General features: G+C 42.1%; 1 long non-coding RNA gene across 1 annotated transcript; it reads right to left on the reverse strand.

Moving 5' to 3' along the window:
• Positions 1–963: 963 nt before the first annotated feature.
• LOC116970671 lies at positions 964–6,075 on the reverse strand. The gene is made up of 3 exons (XR_004411253.1): positions 5,944–6,075; positions 3,858–3,860; positions 964–1,002 (listed from the first exon to the last, which is right to left on the reverse strand). It is a non-coding gene; the product is annotated as an uncharacterized LOC116970671 (long non-coding RNA).
• Positions 6,076–7,351: the final 1,276 nt, after the last annotated feature.

Consider the following 7,351-nt stretch of genomic DNA (forward strand, 5'->3'; position numbering starts at 1 on the left):
GGAGATCTTGCCTGACAAATCCGTTGGAATTCTTTGTGGAAGGAAATAGCAGGATAGACAAAGGGGCTTCAGTTGATATTGTTTACCTGGATTTTCAGAAGGCCTTTCATAAGATATTGCACATGAAGCTGCTAAAAAAAGATGAGAGCCCATGGTATTAGAGGGAAGACACTAGCATGGATAGCAGGTTGGCTGAATGACAGAAGGCAAAGAGTGGCAATAAAGGTTTTTTTTCTGTTTGGCTGCCAGTGACGTGATGTTCCGCAGGGGTCAGTGTGAATCAATTGTGAGTCAGTTCACGGTGAGAATCAATGATTTAGATGAGGGGATTGAAGGATTTGTGGCAACGTTTTCGGATGATATGTAGATAGGTGGAGGGGTAGGTATTGCAGAGGAAGCAAGGATTTTGTAGAAGACTTGGACAGGTTGGGAGAGTGGGGTGAGAAGTAGCAGATAAAGTGGTAAAGTGTGCAGTCATGCACTTTGGTGGTAGGAATGAAGGTGTGGACTATTTTCTAAATGGGGAGAGGATTCAGAAATCGGAGGTCCAAAGAGAATAGGGAGGTCTGGTGTAGAATTCCCAAAAGGCCGAATGGCCTAATTCTGCTCCTACAACTAACAAACGACAATGAACTAACAAACGTATGATTTCAATGAAAATAGTACCCTTTGGAAAGGGAACCAACCTTAAATTAGCAAATAATTTTAATATCAATTTTTATAGCCTAGTTAGCAATTGAGCAGCTTTTAACATAGAAACATAGAAAATAGGTGCAGGAGTAGGCCATTCGGCCCTTCGAGCCTGCACCGCCATTCAATATGATCATGGCTGATCATCCAACTCAGTATCCTGTACCTGCCTTCTCTCCATACCCCCTGATCCCTTTAGCCACAAGGGCCACATCGAACTCCCTCGTAAATATCGCCAATGAACTGGCCTCAACTACCTTCTGTGGTAGAGAGTTCCAGAGATTCACCACTCTCTGTGTGAAAAATGTTTTTCTCATCTTGGTCCTAAAGGGTTTCCCCTTTATCCTTAAACTGTGACCCCTTGTACTGGACTTCCCCAACATCGAGAACAATCTTCCTGCATCTAGCCTGTCCAACCCCTTAAGAATTTTGTAAGTTTCTATAAGATCCCCCCTCAATCTTCTAAATTCTAGTGAGTACAAGCCAAGTCTATCCAGTCTCTCTTCATATGAAAGTCCTGACATCCCAGGAATCAGTCTGGTGAACCATCTCTGTACTCCCTCTATGGCAAGAATGTCTTTCCTCAGATTTGGAGATCAAAACTGTACGCAATACTCCAGGTGTGGTCTCACCAAGACCCTGTACAACTGCAGTAGAACCTACTTGCTCCTATACTCAAATCCTTTTGCTTCAAACTTGAGATAATTTGTTGGTACTGCTGAATTCATTTTTGTTCAGGCTGGATTGCAAAGCTAACTATTTATCATGTGAAATTTCTGCAACAAAAAATGCATAGATAAGGGGAATAGGAGGAAGAAAAGATAATGCTGACGGTAATATTGAAGGGAAAGATGACTGGTTGATTTCAAGGGGTGTCTGATGTGCCTTAGAGATGTCAAAGGAGAATAATGGTGGCTGATTGCTTAAATGAACAGAGGGACCGGGCCTAACCGTCTCATATCCACAGCTGGAAAATCACCGACTTATTAAACCCTATGAGTCTCATTCGTTGCTGTTGAAAATGGATGCAAACAGTCTTATTTACTGTAGATATGATAATATTTGTTGTGATACTCTAGAACAGATTGATGGGTCACCTTCTAGCCTGTCCGTGTTAAACTGGGATATGCTCAGAGTTCCCTTTTGTAAAAAATCAATCTCGCCTACTTGCCCATGATCCATATCCCTCCATTTCTGCACATCCACATGCTTATCCAAAAGTCTCTTAAATGCCACTATCATATCTGCCTCCACCACTATCTCTGGCAGTATATTCTAAGCAACCACTACTCTCCGTGTTAAAAACCTGCCCCGCACATCTCCTTTACACTTTGCCATTTTCACCTGAAAGTTATACACTCTAGTCTTTGACATTTTCACTGTGGAAGGAAGGTTCTGATTGTTTATCCTAACAATGCCTCTCATAATTATATATACATCTATCACATCTTCCCACAGCCTCCAATACTCCAGAGAAAACAATCTAGGTTTGTCCAACTTGTCCAACCTCCTATTTTAACATTTGAAATTACTGAAATAAGATTGCCAATAAGTGTAGAAGTATCTCAATGGAGATTTCTATATCCTCATTCCACCCACCCAGTACATTAATATATATGAATGATTTGGTTGTAAATGTAAATGGATTGCTTCATAAATTTGCAGGTGACACCAAGATTGCTGGGGCTGTGAACTGTGGGGAATGTTGTCAATTAATACAGTGGGATTTAGATGAGCTACAGTAATGGGTGGAGAAATGACATATGCAATTTAATCCGAGCAAGTGTGAGGTGTTGCACTTTTGGAAGTCGAATGCAAAGTGGAAAATATTCAAATAATCATAAGACCTTTAGCAACATTGATATACAGAGGGATCTTGAGATCGTACCTGAAAGTGTCAATACAAGTAGATAGTTCAAGTTCAAGTGAGTTTATTGTCATGTGTCCCTGTATAGGACAATGAAATTCTTGCTTTGCTTAAGCACACAGAAAATAGTAGGCATTTACTACAAAACAGATAAATGTGTCCATATACCATGATATAAATATATACACACATGAATAAATAAACTGATAGTGCAAATAACAGAAAGTGGTTGGTAATAATCAGAGTTTTGTCCGAGCCAGGTTTAATAGCCTGATGGCTGAGGGGAAGTAACTATTCCTGAACCTGGTTGTTGCAGTCTTCAGGCTCCTGTACCTTCTACCTGAAGGTAGCAGGGAGATGAGTGTGTGGCCAGGATGGTGTGGGTCTTTGATGATACTGCCAGCCTTTTTGAGGCAGCGACTGCGATAAATCCCCTCGATGGAAGGAAGGTCAGAGCCGATGATGGACTGGGCAGTGTTTACTACTTTTTGTAGTCTTTTCCTCTCCAGGGCGCTCAAATTGCCGAACCAAGCCACGATGCAACCGGTCAGCATGCTCTCGACTGTGCACCTGTAGAAGTTAGAGAGGGTCTTCCTTGACAATCCGACTCTCCGTAATCTTCTCAGAAAGTAGAGGCGCTGATGTGCTTTTTTGATGATTGCATTAGTGTTCTCGGACCAGGAAAGATCTTCAGAGATGTGCACGCCCAGGAATTTGAAGCTCTTGACCCTTTCAACCATCGACCCGTTGATATAAATGGGGCTGTGGGTCCCCCTCCTACTCCTTCCAAAGTCCACAATCAGTTCCTTGGTTTTGCTGGTGTTGAGGGCCAGGTTATTGCGCTGGCACCATATGGACAGTTGCTCGATCTCTCTTCTGTACTCTGACTCATCCCCATCAGTGATACGCCCCACAATGGTGGTGTCGTCAGCGAACTTGATGATGGAGTTCGCACTGTGGTTCGCTACGCAGTCATGGGTATAGAGTGAGTACAGCAGGGGGCTGAGCACGCAGCCTTGAGGTGCTCCCGTGCTGATTGTTATTGAGGCTGACACATTTCCACCAATACGAACCATACCATAGGAATGGTAAAGAAGATAGAAACATAGAAAAATAGAAATTAGGTGCAGGAGTAGGCCATTCGGCCCTTCGAGCCTGCACCGCCATTCAATATGATCATGGCTGATCATCCAACTCAGTATCCCGTACCTGCCTTCTCTCCATACCCTCTGATCCCCTTAGCCACAAGGGCCACATCTAACTCCCTCTTAAATATAGCCAATGAACTGGCCTCGACTACCCTCTGTGGCAGAGAGTTCCAGAGATTCACCACTCTCTGTGTGAAAAAAGTTCTTCTCATCTTGGTTTTAAAGGATTTCCCCCTTATCCTAAAGCTGTGACCCCTTGTCCTGGACTTCCCCAACATCGGGAGCAATCTTCCTGCATCTAGCCTGTCCAACCTCTTAAGAATTTTATAAGTTTCTATAAGATCCCCTCTCAATCTCCTAAATTCTAGAGAGTATAAACCAAGTCTATCCAGTCTTTCTTCATAAGACAGTCCTGACATCCCAGGAATCAGTCTGGTGAACCTTCTCTGCACTCACTCTATGGCAATAATGTCCTTCCTCAGATTTGGAGACCAAAACTGTACGCAATACTCTAGGTGTGGTCTCACCAAGACCCTGTACAACTGCAGTAGAACCTCCCTGCTCCTATACTCAAATCCTTTTGCTATGAAAGCTAACATACCATTCGCTTTCTTCACTGCCTGCTGCACCTGCATGCCTACTTTCAATGACTGGTGTACCATGACACCCAGGTCTCGCTGCATCTCCCCTTTTCCTAGTCGGCCACCATTTAGATAATAGTCTGCTTTCCTGTTTTTGCCACCAAAATGGATAACCTCACATTTATCCACATTATACTGCATCTGCCAAACATTTGCCCACTCACCCAGCCTATCCAAGTCACCTTGCAGTCTCCTAGCATCCTCCTCACAGATAACACTGGCCCCCAGCTTAGTGTCATCCGCAAACTTGGAGATATTGCCTTCAATTCCCTCATCCAGATCATTAATATATATTGTAAATAGCTGAGGTCCCAGCACTGAGCCTTGCGGTACCCCACTAGTCACTGCCTGCCATTGTGAAAAGGACCCGTTTACTCCTACTCTTTGCTTCCTGTTTGCCAGCCAGTTCTCTATCCACATCAATACTGAACCCCCAATGCTTTGTGCTTTAAGTTTGTATACTAATCTCTTATGTGGGACCTTGTCGAAAGCCTTCTGGAAGTCCAGATACACCACATCCACTGGTTCTCCCCTATCTACGCTACTAGTTACATCCTCGAAAAATTCGATAAGATTCGTCAGACATGATTTACCTTTTGTAAATCCATGCTGACTTTGTCCAATGATTTCACCACTTTCCAAATGTGCTGCTATCCCATCTTTAATAACTGACTCTAGCAGTTTCCCCACTACCGATGTTAGACTAACTGGTCTGTAATTCCCCGTTTTCTCTCTCCCTCCCTTCTTAAAAAGTGGGGTTACGTTTGCTACCCGCCAATCCTCAGGAACTACTCCAGAATCTAAAGAGTAGATATATGGTATGCTTGCCTTCATTGCTTGGGACATTGACTATAAGAGTCAGGATGTCATGATGCAGCTTTTCAAGTTCAAGTTCAAGTGAGTTTATTGTTCAGGACTTGTTAAGCAGCATTTTCAGTATCACATGCACTTCTGGTGCCCCCCACTCCCTTCTATTTAAGGAAGGATGTGGAGGCTTTGGAAAGGGTGCATAGGAAGGTTAATCAGAATGATGCTTGGATTATGGGGAATTGGCTACAGGGAGAGGTTAGACGGACTTGGATTGTTTTTTCTGGAATTGCAGAGGTTGAGAGCTAGACAGTCAGCAGCTTTTTGGCCGGATATACATATCATATATTGGAGGGAAGAGCTTTAATGTGAGAGGGACAAAGTTTAAAGGAGATGTACATGGTAAGTGTATTTACACAGAGGATGGTGAATGCCTGGAACAAGCTACCAGAATGGTAGTGGCAGATACTATTATGGCTTTTAAGATACTTTTGGATAGGCACATGGATATACATAGAATGGAGGGATATAATTTTGTGCAGGCAAGTAAGTGTTGGTCTTGGCATCTTGTTCGCCATGAACATTATATGAATTGTGCCTGTACCTGTGCTGTACTGCTCTATACTATCTGTTCTATGTTTTATGTTATACAGTCCCTACCACCAAACCCAACCCAAAATGAATAAAATCCTTCATAAACATGAACACAAGATTAAGGACTTGTATTGGGCAATTTCAAGTGGTGTTGACATCTTGATCTTGGCACTATACATCTAACTATTGATCACACCATATAAGCATATAACAATTACGGCACGGAAACAGGCCATCTCGGCCCTTCTAGTCCGTGCCGAACACTTACTCCCGCCTAGTCCCGTCTACCTGCACTCAGACCATAACCCTCCATTCCTTTCCCGTCCATATACCTATCCAATTTATTTTTAAATGATAAAAACGAACATGCCTTCACCACTTCCGCTGGAAGTTCGTTCCACACAGCTACCACTCTCTGCGTAAAGAAGTTCCCCCTCATGTTGCCCCTAAACTTTTGTCCCTTAATTCACAAATCAAATTCTTAATTCACAAAGCTTGAAGTGCAAAGAAATCGAAGATGCAAGCTGTCATCACCGCGGAAGAAAGACTCACGGTTTATAAATATTAGGAGCAAAGTATTATCAATGTTTTATGTATGTAGCTTTGTTATAGAAAGGAATACATGAAAAGAGGGAGTGAAAGTTTCATTTCAATAAGGGATTATCATTTTTCTTCTGAGACACAGTTTGGGATAAACTCGCAAAATAACTTTGAAATAGTCACTGTTTCTACAAATTTGATGATATTTTAAATAGATACAAGAATATTTATGCCTGACTGTAAACTGCAAACATGTAATACCATAAAATGATTTATTATTTTCAGTTGTACTTAACTTAACTACAGCAGTAAAATCAATTTTCTCAAAATTTATGCTAATCGTAGTTTAATCACAAAATACAAGATAATCTCTGAATAACCAGAGTAGATGCCTCACATAGCTTGCTTATTAGACAAAAGCAAAATACTATAGAATCTAGAAATCTGAAAAGGAACTGAAAATACTGGAATTACTCAGCAGGTCACACAGTATCCACGGAGAGAGAACGTTAATGTTTCAGATCAATGACTTCAGGCACAAATTTATTTTGATACATATATTTGTTCATTGAGATTGCTTTGTGCCTTTACCCTATATATGCTCTTATTTTCCAAGTCATTTGCAAGCTTTGCCACCATTTATAGAAAAGGAACATTTACTCCATTTATACCTCAATGCTTCGGCAAGGGCAACAGCATAATCAAGGACGAGTCACACCCTGGCCACTTCCTATTATCACCTCTCCCATCAGAAAAAGTATAGAAGTGTGAAAATGCACACCTCCAGATTCAGGGACAGTTTCTTCACAGCTGTTATCAGGCAACTGAACCATCCTACCACAACCAGAGAGCAGTCCTGAACTACTATCTACCTACAGGACCCTAGTGAGACCACACATGAAGTATTGTGCAGTTTTGGTCCCCTAATTTGGAGGAAGGACATTCTTGCTATTGAGGAAGTGCAGTGTAGGTTCACAAGGTTAATTCCCGGGATGGCGGGACTATCATATGCTGAGAGAATGGACCGGCTAGACTTGTATACTCTGGAATTTAGAAGGGTGAGA

Source organism: Amblyraja radiata, chromosome 3 (genome assembly GCF_010909765.2).
Source record: "Amblyraja radiata isolate CabotCenter1 chromosome 3, sAmbRad1.1.pri, whole genome shotgun sequence".
Taxonomy (NCBI): domain Eukaryota; kingdom Metazoa; phylum Chordata; class Chondrichthyes; order Rajiformes; family Rajidae; genus Amblyraja; species Amblyraja radiata.